Genomic DNA, 8183 nt, shown 5'->3' with positions numbered 1-8183 from the left:
CGGCTTAGAAGTGCTTTTCAATCTTGCTTCTCTCATATAACACATGCTTTAAGTGAGCTAAACACACACTCACGTACACACTTTAAAAAAAATTAAAACAACAAAACCCAGGAGGTCAAATAAAAAACAAAAAACAAACAACAACAACAAAAAAAACTACATGATGAGTGGGAGATGGAGCTCAGTGGTAGAAGTTTGGTTCAGTCCCCAGGACCACATCAAACAAAGCCACACCAACCTCTTAAAAGTCCTGTGAAGCAACCAGAAAGCACTTGTGCGCGTTTGTTTTAGGCTCAGACTTCCGCACTAGAGTGTAAACTTCATGAGGGCAAGGACTTCTGCATCTCGCCTTTTTCTCAGCTTCTGACCTTTGCACACAGCAGCAGGTTAACAAATGTTGACACAGAGAAGGAGTGACTGCGCAGAAGCAAACATAAAGCCGAGAAAGATAGGCCTGCTTTCCCAGCCCAGCTTGAGCTCCCGGGAAACTACAACTCCCAGCATGCCTGGACACAACAGAACCAGGCTCGGCCCCTGACGCCCTAGCGTGTCTAGAGGGCGCAGGCCGGCTGCGGCGCCCGCCGGGACTTGTGGTCCCAGCCGCGGTGGGGGTGGGGCCGGCATGGAGGCGGGCGGGGGCCGGGGGCGGGCGCGGCCCCTCCCCCGTCACTTCCTGCCGGGCTGCGGGCGCCGGAGCCGCTCTTCAGCGTTTGCGCTGGCGGTCGTCGCGTCAGTGTCGTCTCCCCCTTCTTCGGATCCCCAGCCCGGCGGCGCCCGCCTCCTCCGCGGCCACACCGCCTCTTCCCTCCCCTGGTCCCTTCTTCCTTGCCCTCTCCCTTGCTCCTTCCCCTCCTCGCCGCCGCTCAGGACCGCCGGCCCGGGGACGAGCTCCGTGGAAGCAGCCAGGTGAGGCGGCGGGGCCGGGCCTCGGTACGGCCCTCGGAGGCACGGAGGCAGCGGGAGGTGGGCGGCGGGTGGGCTAGGCCTCGCGGGCGCGCGTGCTGCGGCCCAGGCCCGTCTCCGCCCGCGGGGCCTTCCCGGAGGAGGCGGGCCCTCCGCGCCGCTCGTGGGCCGGGTGCCCGAGTTAGGCGGGGGCGCGGGCAGGGTCTGGGCCGGTCGGGAGCCCCCCGGGCCTCGGCGCTGTGCAAAGTGCTGCGTGCGGCCACTGCCGAGCCGTGGGACGTGGTGCCAATTCTCGGTTCTGCCCCCTTCGCAAGTCACTTCATACTCTTTGTGTCTCTGTTGCGAGGGGAAAGGCGGGGGTAGAGAACTAATCCTGTCCCGATCCTGTCCCTGCCTCTTTAGACGGTAAAGGTGCAGTGAAATGGGGCGTGTAAAGCGCTTATCAGCGTGCCAGACCCACATCGTGTCCCAATAAACGGTTTGCATAATTTATTAGCGTGATATGAAGGTATAATTTAGGGTGCAGACTGGACAGAAGTTGACCTACCTTCCCATTTGGGTTTTCTCCGAGGCAGAAGAACCCGCGTGCCCACTGCCAGCGCCTGGGCATTGTGCTTGCTTAGCATCAGAAAGGGGCGCGCGCTTAACGGGGACACTGTAGCAGGCAAAATAGGGATGTAAAGACATAGCCATCCTTTCTGTAGAACCAGCTGCGGGGATTTTACCGGCTCCCCCAAGCTCAACAATCTGTCCCATGTCTCCCTGCCACCATCCACAAGCTCCCCTTGGGTTCAGCAGACCTTTCTGGATCCCTCCTGTGTGTCAGGCTCTGGAGGTGGAGTGTGTGAAGCTGTGAAAACGCTGCTTTCCTGCTCCACATCTGCAGCTCTTCACTTTGGTTGAACTTCTCTTTCACTCTGGGGTCCCAGTTAGCAGTTTCCCTTAAACCCTGGCTGCACCTCCCTCCTTGTGGCAATATTGCTAGTGTGGAAGCTTTATTTTGTTCGGTGTTGCCCGTCATGGTGTGGGGTCCTTTGTAAAGGTCACTCTTTTCATCTGCTTGTAGCTGTAATTCTTGAGAAGGTGTTAGAAGAGATTTTGGTTTTTCAGGCATCTGTGCTTACCAAATGAACTTACATCACTACTTGTTGAAGTAAAAACTAAAAATACAGTTGGTGAGTGTGGAGGAGCAGTCTCGACCATTCTGGTGGACTTTTAGAAGAGCATCTTTTCTATTCTGACTCAGCCTTTCTCTCTTGCTTTAGGAAGATTAAGTTATTTTGTTTTTATTTCTGAGTATTGTACCGGCAGCAGCTGTTGAAGTCAGAGGACTACTTTTGGATTCTATAGGTTGCCAGGCTCCTTGGTGCAATGCTGACCCGTCTCAAAGTGTCTGGTTGGTTGGTTGGTTGTTTGAAATCTGTGCTTAGTGACATAGGCATCCCCTCCCTTAACGTGTAAACCCAGATTTTCGAGTAGTATAGTGTGTTTGTGCTCAGTGACTCTTCTGTGCCTTAGCATGTTTGTTTGTTTGTTTGTTTTTTCCCAGACAGGGTTTCTCTGTGTAGCTTTGGAGTCTATCCTGGAACTTGCTCTGTAGACCAGGGTATCATCAAACTTAGAGATCCTCCTGCCTCTGCCTTCTTTAGTGCTGGGACTAAAGGCACGCCACCACCGCCCAGCTGCTTTAGGATTATTTTATGTGTGTGTGTATTTTGCCTTTGTGTTTATGTGGGCGTGTACACATGTGCATGTCCCTGTGTGCCTGTGGAGGCCAGAGGTCAACCTCTGGTGTCTTGCTCCTCCTTATTTTCTGAGACAGTCTCTAAGCATGATGCTTCCCCTGACCTACTCATTTCTTCAGCCCCTCTGTCACCAGATTGCTTTGGGCAGTGAATTTCCTTAGTACGTGGAGAATGTTAATATCGCACCCACCTCAATAATGCAAGGCAGCCTCTGTCTTTTTGACATCTTTCTAAAATTTGTAACAGTCAGGAAATAGTTTCTAGCGTCAATTGTTGAGTGTAATGGCTTTTTAACAGCCCCTCAACAAACAATTATGCAAGCAGTGCCAAGCATAGCCTTTGCCACGTCGAAAATACGGTAGTTCCAGGGAATTGATATTTCAATGCTGTGGTGGAGAGCCGGAAGTTATTTTTTTAGCCTTTTTTTTTTTTTTTTTGGATAGTATCTTTAGCTTAGGCTGACCTTGAACACCTATCAGTCCTCCTGTCTCACCCACCAAGGTGCACAGATTACAGGTATGAGCCGTCGTGCCTGGCTTCTGAAGTTATTTTTAAGTATGAAAGTTGAACACTCTAGAGGGCACTGTGAATTGGTTGCCCAGCTTTGGCAATTATTAACTACTCGCTAAGGTCAGTCCATTTCTTTTTGACCTCCATCCTGTGAGCTAGCTTGTTTGAAACAGACCCTAAACCTGTCATAATCTTAGTCATTTTGACTTTACCATATCACCTCAGATTGCCTATTAAACTGTTAATAAAACATCATTTCTCAGTGTACTGGAACTGACAGGTTTTTTTTTTTTTTTTTTTTTGTTTTGTTTTTTTGTTTTGTTTTTTTTGGTCTGGCTTCTTTGTCGACATATGATTAATACACAGCAGAAAAAGAGCTGCAGAGTTAGTGGATTCCCCTCCTCAAGGTAGAGCCCAGATTTCAGTCTTTCTCGTTACGGACTGAATCAACTGTTCCTGAACTATTAATGACTAATTGAAAACTGGAGCAGTGGTGAATGTCTTTGATCCCAGCACTTGGGAGACTGAGGCAGGCAGAGAGAACCTGTCTGGAAAGGAAAAAGAAAAGGGCTGTGGGACTGCAGCTCAGTGGTGGAACACTTGCCTGGCATGCTCGAGGATGCTCCAGGTTTAACCTCTAGCCTGCAAAGCTCCCAACCGTGTGCATTGCTGTCTGAAGGGCCCTGCGGTGTTCACAAACAACTGAGTGTTGAGATCATCCTTAGCTCTCTGAACGGTATGGAACCCTAGGTGAGGGATTGGTATTCAGAGGTGAGGAGGACCAGAATGGTGTCAGTGTTTGCTGCTCTTCCTCAGTTTTCCCAGTAGCTTTGTTCTCTCTGTGCTGCAGGTGTATATTAGAGCTCCCTCAGTACAGTGCTCTGCTGTTTCAGTTGTTGAGCCTGGGGGGTAAGGAGGGGCGGGCCTCTAGACGTTAGTTTAGGAGCCTGTTTTTGTTTTTTCTATGATTTTTTTTTTAAGGGGAAGACAGGGGATGGAGGGTTTTTTTTTTAATTTTATTTATTTATGTATTTTTTAGGTATGTGTGTTCTGTCTGCATGCATGTCAGAGAGAAATTCAGATCTCATTATAGATGGTTGTAATCCACCATGTGGTTGCTGGGAATTGAACTCAGGACCTTTGAAAGAGCAGCTAGTGCTCTTAACCTCTGAGCCATCTCTCCAGCCCTCCCCCTCTTTTTTTATTTTTTATTTTTATTTATTTTTTTATTTTTTTGAGACAGGGTTTCTCTGCGTACCCTTAACTGTCCTGGATCTCACTCTGTAGACCAGGCTGGCCTTGAACTCACAGAGATCCGCCTGTCTCTGCCTTCCAAGTGCTGGGATTAAAGGTATGAGCCACCACTGCCCTGCTTAGAGCCTGTTTTTTTTTTTTTTTTTTTTTTTTTTTTTTTTTTTTTTTTTTTTTTTTTTTGGTTTTTCGAGACAGGGTTTCTCTGTGTAGCTTTGCGCCTTTCCTGGAACTCACTTGGTAGTCCAGGCTGGCCTCGAACTCACAGAGATCCGCCTGGCTCTGCCTCCCGAGTGCTGGGATTAAAGGCATGCGCCACCACCGCCCGGCTAGAGCCTGTTCTTAATCCCAGAATTCCATGTATAAGAAGGAATAAAAAAAAAAAAAAATTAAAAACACTTGATCTGCCAAGCGGTGGTGGCGCACGTTTTTAATCCCAGCACTTGGGAGGCAGAGGCAGGTGGATCTCTGAGTTCAAAGCCAGCCTGGTCTACAGAGTGAGATCCAGGATAGCGAAGACTACAAAGAGAAAACCTGTCTCAAAAAACCAACCAACCAACCAACCAAACAAACAAACAAACAAACAAAAACAGACCCATTTGGTCTTTCCCATTAGGCTTAAAGTAAAACTTTGGAGTACTTAGAATTTTTTCTTTTCTTTTCTTTTTTTGTTTTTTTGAGACAAGGTTTCTCTGTGTAGTTTTTGGTGCCCGTCCTGGATCTCGCTCTGTAGACCAGGCTGGCCTTGAACTCACAGAGATCCGCCTGGCTCTGCCTCCTGAGTGCTGGAATTAAAGGCATGCGCCACCACTGCCCGGCTGTAAAGTGAATTTTTTGCTGTACTTAAAAATAGGTGTTCTCTTAAGTTTCAGTCATAACGCTCATTTATATGCACATTACTTTAAGTTTAGACATGAACTTGACTCATGGATCCCCCTTAGTCTTTAGACTCCTTAGTCTACACGGGAGCATCATTCCTGCTGTAATCACGGCAGGTCAGACAGCAGGAACCCAGTGTGGGCACCTTTCCTGTGTAGGTCCTGTACCTAGACTCGGGGGAAACAAGGTGTCTTCAGAGTTGATCTGCTCAGTTTTCCAGGCTGCAGGTTTTTGAAAAACATAGAACTTTTATTAGTTTTCTTCTTTGACGATTTGCGTACAATGAAGTCTGACTGCCCTCCTCACTGGCCCCTCTCATACAGGGTGTTATGACCTCTGTACTATGCTGGGCCATTTTAAGTGACACTGTTGCACCCCTCAGTTGACAAGTTTGAAGAGTTGCTTGAAAAGGATTCTCTTAGCCTGGAGTTTTTTGGTGTTTCCAGACAAGAGTTTCTCTGTGTAGCTTTGCGCTTTTCCTGGAACTCACTTGGTAGCCCAGGCTGGCCTCGAACTCACAGAGATCCGCCTGCCTCTGCCTCCCGAGTGCTGGGATTAAAGGCGTGCGCCACCACTGCCCGTTAGCCTGGAGTTTTAAAAACTTAAACTATTGACAGGGTTTTCATGACTGTTTCACAGCAGACCTGTTAAAGGATGACATGTGTGGAATTTTCTGTGTTTTTTTTTTTTTTTTAAACACAAAAGCCAGAACTCCTTACTAGAATCAAAGCTGTAGTGTTTATGCTGCTCCAAAATATAGAAATTACAGGCTAAAGACTTGAACATGAGAAGACCTGTGAGCTGCTATGGTTTACTTTCTCCCAACATTTTATTACGAAGTTTCTGAAACCCTTGAGGTCCCACCTACTCTACCATTACCACTGACCCCACTTGCACTAACATGCTTGTCTGTCTCCTGTTGTTAATCTAGATTCTGATGCACTTCACAGTTGCCACAGCGCCACAGTTCACATGATGTTCACTAGTTTGTTTTGTTGTTTTGCTGTGCTGAGAGTGGGCCTAGGACCTGGCTTAAAATAGCCAAATACACCACTGCTAAGCTTCATCTCCAGCTGTTAAGGTTGATTTTAGTTTATTTATTTTTTAGTTTTTTTTTTCTTTGTGAGTTGGGTCTTGCTTTGTAGTCCTGGCTGTCCTGGAACTTGTTCTGTAGACCAGGCTGGCCTCAAACTCATAGAGATCCACCTGCCTCTGCCTCCTGAGTACTGGGATCAAAGGCGTGTACAACCATGCCCACCCCAGATCTTTTGTAAAAGTCAAGAGCTTTGTTGATTTTTACTTCCAATTAGGCTTTGACTGAAAAATCTATGCTTTTAAAGGTAATTGTTTATTGAACTTTTACACCAGGATAATGTTGACCAAATCTTTTGTTCTCACCTACAGAGAAAATGGTAGGGTTAGAAGTAGCTGCATAGGGGATCTGTCAAAGGGTCCAGATGACGGTTTGGCTATCTGCTTTGCTGGCAGCTCAGTGCTCTGAACTAAAAACCACACTGTGAACTGTTTTCAAGGAAGTTAAAGGAAATTACTGCCAGTACCTTGAGTTATTTTTTTTAATATTTTCATTCTCACAGTAGTGACAGGTTGATTTATTTGTTTTTGACAGGTTGATTTAAAGCTGATGTCACCTTGTAAGTGGAGGAGACAAAACCTCCAGTGTCACGTGTTCCTTTGCTTAATAAGGTGCACTCTGGAAGCAGAGATGGGAGGATTTGCCTCTCACTCAATCAGTCTTCTGCCAGGCGTGGTGGCACACACTTTTCTCTCAGCACTTGGGAGGCAGAGGCAGGCAGATCTCTCAGAGTTCCAGGCAGGCCTGGTCTACAGCCAGGGCTACAGGGACAGACTCTGTCCCAACCCCTCTGCCCCTAAACAAATAAAAAAGAATGACAAGGTAGAGTTATTTGATGGAGAAAAGAATCCAAGAGGTGGAATTTATCTAAGAAATGGAAGCTGCCTGTTACTGAACTCTTGTAGACCAAGGTTGAAGTAGACCTTTCTTTACGTGGATTCCTCCCTTCTAGGACTAACCAGGCTGACCCCACTTTGGAGATCAGATGAGATCTGGTCTGACTGTAGACTTGATGTTAGATTTCTGTCCCCTTATCCGCTCCAGAGTAAGGGTCAGAGCTGAGGGTGGGCAAGCCCTTGGGACTCAAGTCCCTGGCAAGGTCCTCCAGCACCGGAGCACTGATGGGCCTGCTTCTAAAGTAAGGTTCTTGTTTTAGCCCTAATGGCATGCCATCTCTTCAGCCCGGACACTCTTTCCACAGAGTCGTGTGCGTCTCTGCACTTAGGGTACATTGCTTTTCTCTCTGGCATGGCTTTTGTTCATTAGAATTTCAAGTCAGTGTGACAGAAAATGTGTTTAAGTAATACATGGTCTTGTTTATGGGCCCTTTGGGTCAGTGAGTGCAGGACTCAGTAGTCCTACACTGCTGCTTCCCTGAGTACACAGAGCACGTCACATGCGTAGGAGTCAGTCTTGTCACATATAAAATTGGGTTCCCACTGCCATTTTCATATGATTAGCTACTCAGTTGTCAAGTGATTCCTGGGTGGATTAGCTGTTAATGTGGGTAAAACAAACATGCCTCACTAGTGTTGACTATTAAACTGTTAACCTGCCCACAACCTTGCATTCATAAAACATTCCTAATAAGTCATGTAAGTACATTAAGAAAAAGCCACCTTAGAAAGACTGTGTACAGAGGCAGTCAGATCTCTTGAGTTCGAGGCCAGCATGATCTACAGAGTGAGTTCCAGGACAGCCAGGGCTACACAGAGAGACCCTGTCTCAAAAACAAAACAAAACAAAAAAGGTTTATGTGCATGCCAGGTGGTGACACACACCTTTAACCCCAGCCCTCAGGA

At 47.3% G+C, this 8183-nt stretch overlaps 1 protein-coding gene across 3 annotated transcripts in view; it reads left to right on the top strand.

Annotated features, from left to right (window-relative positions):
* The first annotated feature begins 673 nt into the window (after positions 1-673).
* Positions 674-8183, top strand: part of Stau1 (staufen double-stranded RNA binding protein 1) — a 43309-nt gene continuing 35799 nt past the window's right edge. For 2 of the 3 annotated variants that reach the window (XR_009378958.1, XM_059261935.1), the window contains exon 1: positions 799-906. The gene's annotated coding sequence lies outside the window, so the exon portion shown is untranslated. Of the gene's footprint in view, positions 907-8183 lie in introns of all 3 variants that reach the window. The other variant, XM_059261936.1, reaches the window with a different exon arrangement.

Source organism: Peromyscus eremicus, chromosome 4 (genome assembly GCF_949786415.1).
Source record: "Peromyscus eremicus chromosome 4, PerEre_H2_v1, whole genome shotgun sequence".
NCBI lineage: Eukaryota > Metazoa > Chordata > Mammalia > Rodentia > Cricetidae > Peromyscus > Peromyscus eremicus.
The sequence above is the reverse complement of the archived record's forward strand: the minus strand, read 5'-3'. Positions and strand labels throughout refer to the sequence as shown.